Source organism: Podarcis liolepis (genome assembly GCF_965112155.1).
Source record: "Podarcis liolepis genome assembly, contig: HAP1_SCAFFOLD_247, whole genome shotgun sequence".
Taxonomy (NCBI): domain Eukaryota; kingdom Metazoa; phylum Chordata; class Lepidosauria; order Squamata; family Lacertidae; genus Podarcis; species Podarcis liolepis.
Genome location: NW_028148724.1, coordinates 16,852 through 27,669, shown reverse-complemented (window position 1 = coordinate 27,669; position 10,818 = coordinate 16,852). Strand labels below are relative to the sequence as shown.

At 48.6% G+C, this 10,818-nt stretch overlaps 1 long non-coding RNA gene across 1 annotated transcript; it reads right to left on the bottom strand.

Moving 5' to 3' along the window:
- Window positions 1-5,222: 5,222 nt before the first annotated feature.
- LOC310699015 lies at window positions 5,223-10,389 on the bottom strand. The gene is made up of 2 exons (XR_014521888.1): window positions 10,048-10,389; window positions 5,223-5,767 (listed from the first exon to the last, which is right to left on the bottom strand). It is a non-coding gene; the product is annotated as an uncharacterized lncRNA (long non-coding RNA).
- Window positions 10,390-10,818: the final 429 nt, after the last annotated feature.

Sequence of the window (10,818 nt, the reverse complement as noted above, 5' to 3'; positions counted from 1 at the left end):
CCGGGTGTGTCGAGCTCGGCCCACCCGACGCCAGGCATCAGATGACCAATCCAAGAGCCCCAGGTCCCGGGGCCCAACGCACCAAGGCAACTCTACGGAGCTCACGGACCTCCAGGTATACCAGTTGCCCCACCCCAACGTAGAGAAAATTTATGTAGAGGTACAGATAGAGGGGGCCCCATGCCGCATGGAGCTTGACACGGGTTCAACTCTATCCATAATCTCGGCAAGGACCTTAAGGAAACTGTGTCCTACTGGGGGTCCCAAACTCAGGCCGGCCCCATTCACCCTCCGGGACTTCCAGAAACGTAAGGTCCCCACAATGGGGGTGGGGACCTTCAGGGTGCAATACCGAGGGCGGACACGGCAACTGGACTTGCTCGTGGTCAAGGGCCCCTACATTAGCTTACTGGGATTGGCATGGTTTGGACCACTGGGGCTAGCTGTCACCGGGGTGAACCACACTAGCTTACAAGTGGACGTGGATGCCATATGCAAGGAATTTCCAGGGGTTTTCGACGGGAAATTGGGACAGTATACGGGCCCCCCCATTGCTCTACAGCTTGACCCCGCAGTACGACCGGTCAGGCTCAAGGCCCGCCGGGTCCCGTTCGCCCTGAAACCCCGTATAGACGAGGAATTGGACCGGCTCGTGGAGCAAGGAGTGCTGGAGCCGGTGCCTAATGCCCCCTGGGAAACCCCAATCGTCACACCCGTCAAGCCCAATGGTTCGGTCCGCATCTGCGCAGACTACAAATGTACCATAAACAAGGCCCTCACAGCCCATGCATACCCAGTGCCAGTGGTCAGCCATGTCCTTGCCACCCTGGCTGGGTCGAAAATTTTTGGCAAGCTGGACTTGGCCCAAGCATATCAACAGCTGCCAGTAGATGAGGCCACAGCAGAGGCACAGACGATTGTGACGCACAGAGGAGCGTTCAGGGTAAAGCGGCTGCAATTCGGGGTCAGCGTGGCACCAGGCATATTCCAGAATCTAATGGACTCGCTCCTTAAAGGGATTCCTGGCGTCACCCCCTTCTTCGATGATGTGTTGATTGCCGGGCCCACACCAGAGGAGTTTGAGGACCGCCTCCGCACTGTTCTGCACCGTTTCCAGACGGCGGGTCTCAAGGTGAAGCGGGAAAAATGTCTACTAGGAGTGCCTCAGGTGGACTTTCTGGGATTTATGGTGGACGCAGAAGGGGTCCACCCGACTGGGGACAAGGTACGGGCCATCTGTGATGCCCCAGCACCCAAGAGCAAGACTGAACTTCAGGCCTTCTTGGGACTATTGAACTTTTACCATTCCTTCCTTCCCCACAAGGCGGCGGTAGCGGAGCCCCTACACAGACTCCTGGACAAGCGGGCCCCTTGGGTGTGGGGCCAGCGCCAGGAGGCTGCATTCCAGGCAGTCAAGGACTTGCTTGTCTCAAACTCGGTCTTGGCACACTTTGACGAGAGGCTGCCGGTGGTGCTAGCATGCGACGCCTCACCCTATGGCATTGGCGCTGTCCTGGGACACCAACTCCCGGATGGAAGAGAGGTACCGGTGGCATACTTTTCCCAGACACTCAACGCAACCGAGCGGAACTACTCACAAATAGACAAGGAGGGTTTGGCAATCGTGAAGGGAGTAAAAAAATTCCATGATTTCTTGTACGGGCGGCCCTTCACCGTGGTGACTGACCACAAGCCGTTGCTTGGCTTGTTTGCCCCCGAAAAGCAGACCCCCCAAGTGCTGTCTCCTCGCGTCCTCAGGTGGTCAATTTTCCTTGCCAGTTACCAGTATGCACTGATTCACCGCCCGGGGAAGGCAATGGGCCATGCAGACGCCCTCAGCAGGCTACCACTACCGGAAACAGGCCCCGACCCAGCACCTGCACAAGAGGTTATGAGCCTGGAGCTGCTTCCCGACCGCCCCATTCAGGCACAAGAAGTTGCACGCCATTCCAAGAAAGATAGGGTCATCTCCCGGGTCCTGGACTGGGTGTGGAGGGGATGGCCCAGCAGCAGCCCTGGGCCAGAATTCGCTGGCTACACAACCCGCAAACATGAACTGTCAGCCCACAAGGGGTGCCTGTTATGGGGAAGCAGGGTCGTTGTTCCCCAGCCCCTCCGCAAAAGGGTCCTCACAGCCCTACACGAGACACACCCAGGGGTAGTGAGAATGAAGGCCCTTGCTAGGAGTTATGTGTGGTGGCCGGGGATCGACCGAGAGATAGAGGCCTGGGTCAAACACTGCCAGGCCTGCCAAGAATCCCGCCCAGATCCCCCAAGGGCTCCAGTCCAGTCCTGGGAGTCCGCCCGAGCACCATGGTCACGCCTGCATGTGGACTTCGCTGGCCCCTTTCAGGGGAAAACATTCTTCATAGTCAATCAATCAATCAATATCTTTATTCGACCGATAGTCAGTATTAAAACATTACACAATAATTATAAACTATAACATCATGGGAGGTACATAAGTAAGGTAGGGCCACAGTACTAGACCTCTCACAGATAACCCACATCAAGGCATTCAGTTATACGTTTCCGACACTTGAGTGCCAGGAAAAGGAATTTAGCCACTGACAAGGTTGTTTTCCCAGAAGACTTATTTAGCAGATATGCTGTCTGCTTTCCTCTTTGTCGGGAACTGAGCTGGGTTAAGTATGGAGTTATAAGATACTGTCTTAAATCGTTGTAGAAGGGACAGCTCAATAAAATGTGCTCTGTGGATTCTACCTCACCCAATGCACAGTGGCATAATCTCTGGTCATATGGGACTCCTCCATATCTTCCCTTCAGGACCGCCGAGTCAAGAACATTCAGCCTAGCCGCAGTAAATAGTCTGCGGTATTCCACGTAGTGGATATCCGCCAGGTAGCGAGCTGGGGCAGCCCGATACAACTGCTCCCCCAGAAACAACCCAGGTTCCACACGGGCTATGTCCTCCTGTCTGGCAATATCCCTTAATCTTTGCGCGATCACCGCCTTTGCGTGGCTATACGTCATGGACTCTATATAAAGGGAGGACAACCCGCACTTCTGCACTTCCTCCACTATCTCCCCTTCCCATGGAGATTTAAAGTTATCCCTCAGAATCAAGGGGGCCAAACCCACCGGTCTGAAACAGAGCTTGAGCCATAGCCATAGCTTCGCTTTCAGGGCCACATACCTAAAGGCTTGGCAACCGGTTTCCAATCTCATGATCGCGCCTGCCACCGAGAGGGGGATCCTGAGTATGGCCCTGAGGAAATGGGTTTGGATAGATTCCAATTTTTCAAAATCCCTACGTGAGCCCAAGGCAATGCCCACCAGCAGAAGAGGGAGGACTTTCATTTTAAAGAGGCGTAAGGCAACATTGACAGTTTGTGCCTGTTTCTTGGAGTACAGGGTTCTAATCATCAGGGCTGCTTTGGATGCGTTCGAGGCCATGTATTCTCTGTGCGCCAGGAAGGACCTATTTGATCTTACAACCTGACCCAGGTACTTGAAGCAACTGACCTGCTCTAAAGGAATACCATAGTGGTGGACTCCTACACCAAATGGCTGGAAGTCGCACTGGTACCGTCCACTTCCACATCCGCAGCCATCCGGGTACTACGCAGGCTGTTTGCAACCCACGGGCTCCCTGACACTCTCGTCTCAGACAACGGGACTGCATTTACGTCAGGAGAATTCCAAACCTTCACAGCGCAGAATGCCATCCGCCACATCCGTTCGGCGCCATTCCACCCTGCCACCAATGGCCAAGCAGAACGCATGGTGCGGACCACCAAGGACACCCTTCGCCGCATGACGCAAGGGGATTGGGAGTACCGCCTTGCCACATTCCTCCTAGCACAGCACAGCACCCCCAGCTCAACGACTGGCCGGAGCCCCGCTGAACTACTAATGGGTCGGCGCCTTGCAATCAGATTGGACCGCCTTCACCCCGATAGAGCTCAGGATGAGGTAGTGGTGGGGGAAGGCAGGAACCCCCGGACCTTCGAGGCCCAGGACCCAGTGTACGCAAAGAATTTTGGGGCAGGCCCAGCATGGGTACCCGCCACAGTCACCAGGGTCACTGGCCCCGTGTCGTACGAGGTGCTAACAGATGGGGGGCAATGCTGGCGCCGCCACTGCGACCAGATACGGCGACGATTCCCAGGAGAAAACCAGGAGGAGGAAAGGTCAGAGGAGTCCCAAGGGAACAGAGGGGCAGTAAGGCCCATAGACCAGGAGGGGCCAGCAGGAGAGGCAGAATCAGTAAATACAGAGAGGACCCGCGAGGCCGAAAGGACACCGGAACCAGAACCACTACTGAGCGAGCCGGTTGCGCCAGACCAAACAGGCCCATCACAGCCAGCATCCTTGGAACATGAGCCAGAACCTGAACCCCGGACCAGGGAACACCACAGGCCGCAACGCACACGTAGGCCGCCAGCGTACCTCGAGGACTATGAATGCGACCTCCCAGGCAGGACTGGAACTTAGAGGGGAGGGGTGTTATGTACTGAGTTGAATAGGATCCAAACTGCAGCAGTCTGATTGGTCCTAGAACAATAGGATCCAAATTGCAGCAGTCTGATTGGTCCTAGAACAATAGGATTCAGAATGCAGCAGTCTGATTGGTCCAAGAACAATGCAGCAGTATGATTGGTTGGCAGGAACCACCCAATCATGCTCCAGATATAAGTGAATCCACAACCTGATTGGCTTACAGTAGAATTCCAGAATTAACCAATCATGTGCAGCCCATTGTGTAAATAATGTATATAAAGCAGAGACTTTGAGGGGACTTTCATTCATTCCTCCTCACCACTATGAGCTGAATAAAGAGCATGAAATCACTTTGCGACTCCGAGTATATTTCAGATTCTTATAATGTTTAGATTTTCCAAAGATTCTGCAAGAGAAGATACACTTTCCTGGCATTTTGTTGTTGGAAATGAGAGCTATTGCTGACCTTCTCCTGAGTCAGTTTTGGGTGTAAAATTTGTGGACTTGTAGGAAAACCACCCTCATGCAAGAAGTAAACTTTTCTGGCTCTAATCAAAATTCAAACTGGAGACAAATGCCCAGTTTCCCTTACCCACCCAAGCTCCCTCTGCTAAATTCACACGCAGATGCACCGTCGCATCTTACGTTCCATTCAGGATGCGAACAGGGCTCTGGAACAGATCCCGTTCGCATCCCAAGGTACCACTGTAATTGGGAGAATCATAGTAATAGAATCATGGAGTTACCCTTATCATTGATTGCATTCTGATTGTTTTTATTTTCTCTATATACATACATACGTCATTGATAATTTATTGTTTTGATGCATTTACATTATTAATCTAAGCATATTAGCATGTCTTTTTTCGAGCAATATTTTGTCATATAATCATCAAAGAATTGCCATTTTAGTTTTTGATTTGACTGCTGTCGTATGGATGCTGTTAATTTAGCCAATTTTAAACATTCATTTAATTTGAGAATCCATTCCTCCTTGGTAGGTAGTTCTTTAGCTTTCCATTTAGATGCGATTACTATCCTAGCTGCAGTGGTCGCATATAAGAAAATTCTCTTTAAAAAGAAAAAGAAAATTTTGCTTGTCTGTTTTCAACACCACAGTAGACATGCTTCCCCACAGGATGCTTCTGGAAGAGCCAGTGCTTTGATCTGTATTCCATTCTGGTTCTGCACTTCTCCCTAGAAGCGGGGACCACAGCAGACTGAAAAACAGCACACATCTGACTGTACGTGGGGTGCTGTCCACCATTCCCAATTCCCCTGCAAAAAAGTGCTGTCTAGGTGCCTGTGTTGAACAAACAAATAGAAGTTTATATAAGCCATTGGAAATTTAGACCAATATTATATCAAGGGTGAGCTATAGAGTTTCCACACAAGAGGGCTCCAGAGGCACATTGTTTAATGAACACTTTGTGCTTTATTGGAAGTTGGAGACATAAATTGTAAACCTCTTGCTTCAACCGGCTAAGAAGAATTCAGGGCCAAGCTAGATAAGACGCAGAAAAACATTCACACACCGCACATACTCATCTGTCTAAAAGCAACTGTGAATTTGATCAGAGTAACTGTTGGGGACAGTCATTTTTTCCTGATGTGGCAGCTGCTTCCCTGCTCACCACCCTGCTAGATTCCTTAAATCATCATATTATATTTGAATACAGGAGTTGGGAGCTGGGGGCACTGTTACGCAGCAGTTCCACTCCTTCCTCCTGGGTCAGGTCCAGAAAGTGGTGTTGGGAGGTGAGTGTTCGGAACCCGGGGCGCTCACCTCTGGGGTGTCTCAAGGTTCTGTCCTCTCCCCCATGGTTTTTAATATCTATATGAAGCTTATGGGAGAGATCATCAGGAGCTTTGTGCTGGGTGTTCACCAGTATGCGGAAGATATCCAGCTCTACCTCATTTAAATCGGAACCAGAGAAGGCGGAGAATGGGCGGGGTATAAATGATAAATTATTATTATAATAATTATAATGGATCCAGTTGGATGATGGATGGCAGTTAATTGATTGAGGTTGAATCCGAACAAGATAGAAGTACTGTTCTTGGGGGGAAGGGTGTGGGTAGGTGTGGGGTCCTGAATGGGGTAACTGTGCCCCTGAAAGTCCAGGTGTGCAGCCTGGGAGTCATTCTGGACTCACAGCTGTCCATGGAGGTGCAGGTCAATTCTGTGACCAGGGCAGCTGTCTACCAGCTCCATATGGTATGCAGGCTGAGACCCTACCTACCTGCAGACTGTCTTGCCAGAGTGGTGCATGCTCTAGTTATCACCCGCTTGGAGTACTGCAATGTGCTCTACGTGGGGCTACCTTTGAAGGTAATAACAATAACAACAACAACAACAACAACAACAACAACAATAATAATAATAATAAATACCCCGCCCATCTGGGTTTCCCCAGCCACTCTGCGTGGCTCCCAACAGAATATTAAAAACACAATAAAAGATCAAATATTAAAAACTTCCCTAAACAGGGCTGCCTTCAGATGTCTTCTAAAAGTCAGATAGTTGTTTATCTCCTTGACATCTGATGGTAGGGTGTTCCACAGGGTGGGCACCACTACCAAGAAAACCCTCTGCCTGGTTCCCTGTAACCTCACTTCTCACAGGGAGGGAACCACCAGAAGGCCCTCGACGCTGGACCTCAGTGTCTGGGCAGAACAATGGGGGTGGAGAAGCTCCTTCAGGTCTACTGGCCCGAGGCTGTTTAGGGCTTTAAAGGTCTGCACCAACACTTTGAATTGTGCTCAGAAACATACTGGGAACCAATGTAGGTCTTTCAGGATCAGTGTTATATGGTCTCGGCGGCCACTCCAGTCACCAGGGATTGACAGTTAAACCATTCTGGAAATTGCAAGGGGAATATGTGTCTCCTTTAAAGCACGTGAATTCCCACAAAGAATCTTGAGAACTGTAGCTGACTCTTTACAGAGCAACGATTCCCATCACCATTGACAAACAACAGTTTCCAAGATTCTTTGAGGGAAGCCATGACTGGTAAAGCGGACAGAGTGCTTTCAGAGCAGCCAAACAGGGCTAATGTAAATGGAATAATGTGGTGGCTATTATTCTCTCACCATTTGAGATGAATTTTATGAAAGATGGATTGTTTAATGTTGAAAAGGTTGTTGGTTGGCATTCTGGGTAATTCCTCTGACATATTTATGGACATATTATTTATAGAGTTCTATACAGGGTTTGTATTGTTCCTTGGTTCTAGATATTATTGGGCAATTTAGCAGTCTGGGGAGAAGGGAAACACTCTTGATTGATGACATTGAAAGTTAAGGATGTCAGCAAGTCCTTCAAGAAATGGTCCCCAAGCACCTGTTCACTGTAACTTATGTCTTCAGCACACAGCACTTTGATTAAAACATCTCATCACAGTAAAGCAATTGCATCTCAAAGAAAGATGGGAAACTCCCTCCCAAACTAGAGGGACAAATCAATTATTCTCCCTTTTTGCATATTCAGATTCCATCTACATATACACAGCAATATTATTCTGTGGAGATAATTAAAATACTGAAGGTAGTGGGAGCCGGGTGGCCGCTTATGCATCACCAAAAGAGGGAAGATGCATCATTAAATAAGAGGGCACCTATTCTTGCATCTACAGTTTAAAAAGAAAGAGATGCAAATTAATAAATAATTAACTGGATTCAGATTACTACCAGTCAGTTGCTAATCTCTCCTTCCTGCCAAGTTGGGATTCAAGGTGGCTTACAACATTTAAAAACATCAGTTATAAAATAATAACTAATAAAAACAAACTACTTAAAAACAATACTTTAAATACATCACAGTATATCTAAAACCAGCAATTAAAATAATATTTGTACTGAAAGCAGCCCAGTCGTCAGCATCATTTGCATCTTCGTTTCCCAATGCAAATATTCTCCATATATTTGACACAGTCAGGCTGAAAGAGAGTAGGGGACTCAAAGTCACCTTTGCACAAAAACTAAAAGGGGGAGCAGAAAGAGTCAAAAATATAAACAGTCCAATCCTGTATGCTTATACTGCAAAGACTTGTTGAGTTCAATGGTTTACTCTCAAGTAAGCATGCAAAAGATCTGGAATGCCGCCACCAAGCCCAGCCCTGTACATTTCCCTGTGAGCAAAACCTTAACTCCAGAGTGAGTTACTTCAATGTAAATCTGCATATGTGATTTGGGATGGGCTTTAACAACCAAATAAATGGTGGTGGATGAGAAATAAAAACATCAATTTGTTTAAGTGTGTGCTTGCGCAAACAAGCAGCCTTGGGAACTGTGGTGGTGATAGAGGAGGCATAGCAAGAATTCCTGGTGGAATCAAAGAGAAAAAAGAAGTAGCAGCGGCACAGTTGAAGGTGAAGTCACTGATGATGATGCTTCTTGAAGGTTTCCTGGTGAGGGTGCCTTTTAAGTCAGGAAGGGAAGGAATAGCACAGAGCTGGAGGATCTTTCTACAGAAGTGTAAGCTGAGAAGGGAGGGGCTTGCCTGGCTTGGGGCAGGAGGGCTCTGCAGGGTCCTAGGCTTTGAGAAGGAACCCTCACATCTTCCCGGATGCCACTGCTGCAGCCCCCACAATCCAGGCGCCCAGGATGAAGACAGAACCCTGCGGTGCCTGTAGAGAAAGAAGGACTGCCATGGCCAAAAATGTCCCCCACCCCCTGCCAAGGCAGTTTTCTATTCTTGTGGCCTTTTTAGACTCTTAAAATTTACAAACTTGCCCCCCCCCCCAAAGTGCTCCTAAAGTACATGCTCCTGAGGGAATCTCCCTGGCTATACCCCCCACAACACACTCCTGGTGCTAAAAAGTTTGGTCAGTAGCCAGCCCTGCATTATTTCTCTCCCAGTCTATCTATTCTTGATGGATGATGGATGATGTGGTGGCCTTATATCAAGTGAGACCACTGGTAGGTCCAGCTTAGCATAGCCCACCCTGACTGGAAGCAGATCTCCAAGTCTGAGATGTGGGACATTCCTGGCCCTCCCCGGGGATGCTGAGGACTGAACCTGGGACATTCTGCATGCAAATAGATGTGGTACCACTGAGCTTGTGGCTGATTCTTGGGGAGTACTTGGGTTTTCATAGAACTTTGAATGTTTCCAAGGAGTGGATTGGTGAAGGGCAAGAAGAGAAGGTGGGCTTCTGGCTTTAGTATGGCTACAGTGATATGGACTGCTATAATGATATAGGTCTGAAGAAGCTGAGAACCACACAACCCTGAACTGACTCCTCCATCTACTTTTGAGCTTTCTGCATTGCTGCTTCCTGCATGTTTCCATTTCCCCCTCAAGACCCTTGAGGACTACATGCTTTCTTTGTCTTTTAAAGAAAAGACAGTTGAACTTCTACGGTGATTAGATTCTGCATTGTGCAGCAGCGTACACATGGTCCTGGGTGTTGTGTGAGTCACCAAGGAGATGATGAGCATTTTGACTGCACAGTTTTTAACACCCCCTGCTGCCTCTCATTAAACCTCTGTAGACATAACAAATTTGCACTCTGACTCAGCCTAGCAATGCCTTGCTCCCTTTATGATAAAGTGGTGCTCTACCTTCTGCTGGGAACTTACGTGCATCCTCTTTGTGCACACCTGTCCTCGTGAGTGAGTCTCTTGACTTGCCACGCTGAATGCTAATGACAGCTGTGCCTTGGTAAAAAGGGGGCCTCTTCATTATTGCATGCTGTCAGTGCTTTGTTGGTAGCTATGGAAATGGCACCTCCTGCTCCTCCATTCGTTCCCTTTCATATTTGAGCACTGGAAATAGAACCATGGGGGTAAACACAGCTGATGAACAGACATGTCGCTGAAGATGCAGACTGCAATATTTCTTCAGCCTCCTGCAAGGAGGAAATGCTGCGGCTGCCATTCACAGGTGGAGAATTCTGAAGTGGTGGGGAAGGGGAAATGAGGTGGGGAAGGGGAAATGAGGAGGACCAAGGGCCGCAGCTTGGCAGACGAGCTCATGCTTTGCACACATACAGTGCCAGGTCAGCTAGAGTGGGTCCTAAAATATGTATGTCTCACACTTAGTGAGTAGTCTGATTCAGGAGGGCAGCTTCCATCTGTTGCAGTGAATGTTAGTTTTACATATTTGTGTAATTATTTCATGTGTTTATATTTACTTATGAAAGTAGAATGGGGTATTGGGTTGTTTTTGTATTTGTTTTGATTGTGCATTTCATGATTTTATGTTGTGATTTTATCCTGTGAACTGCCCTGAGACCTGTGGGTATAGGGAGGTATACAAATTTAATAAACAGTAATAATAATGTAAACCGCCCCCCCAAGGGTCTCCGGCACCACTTCCCCCATTAAAGCCAGTTGAGGAGATGAAAGGTA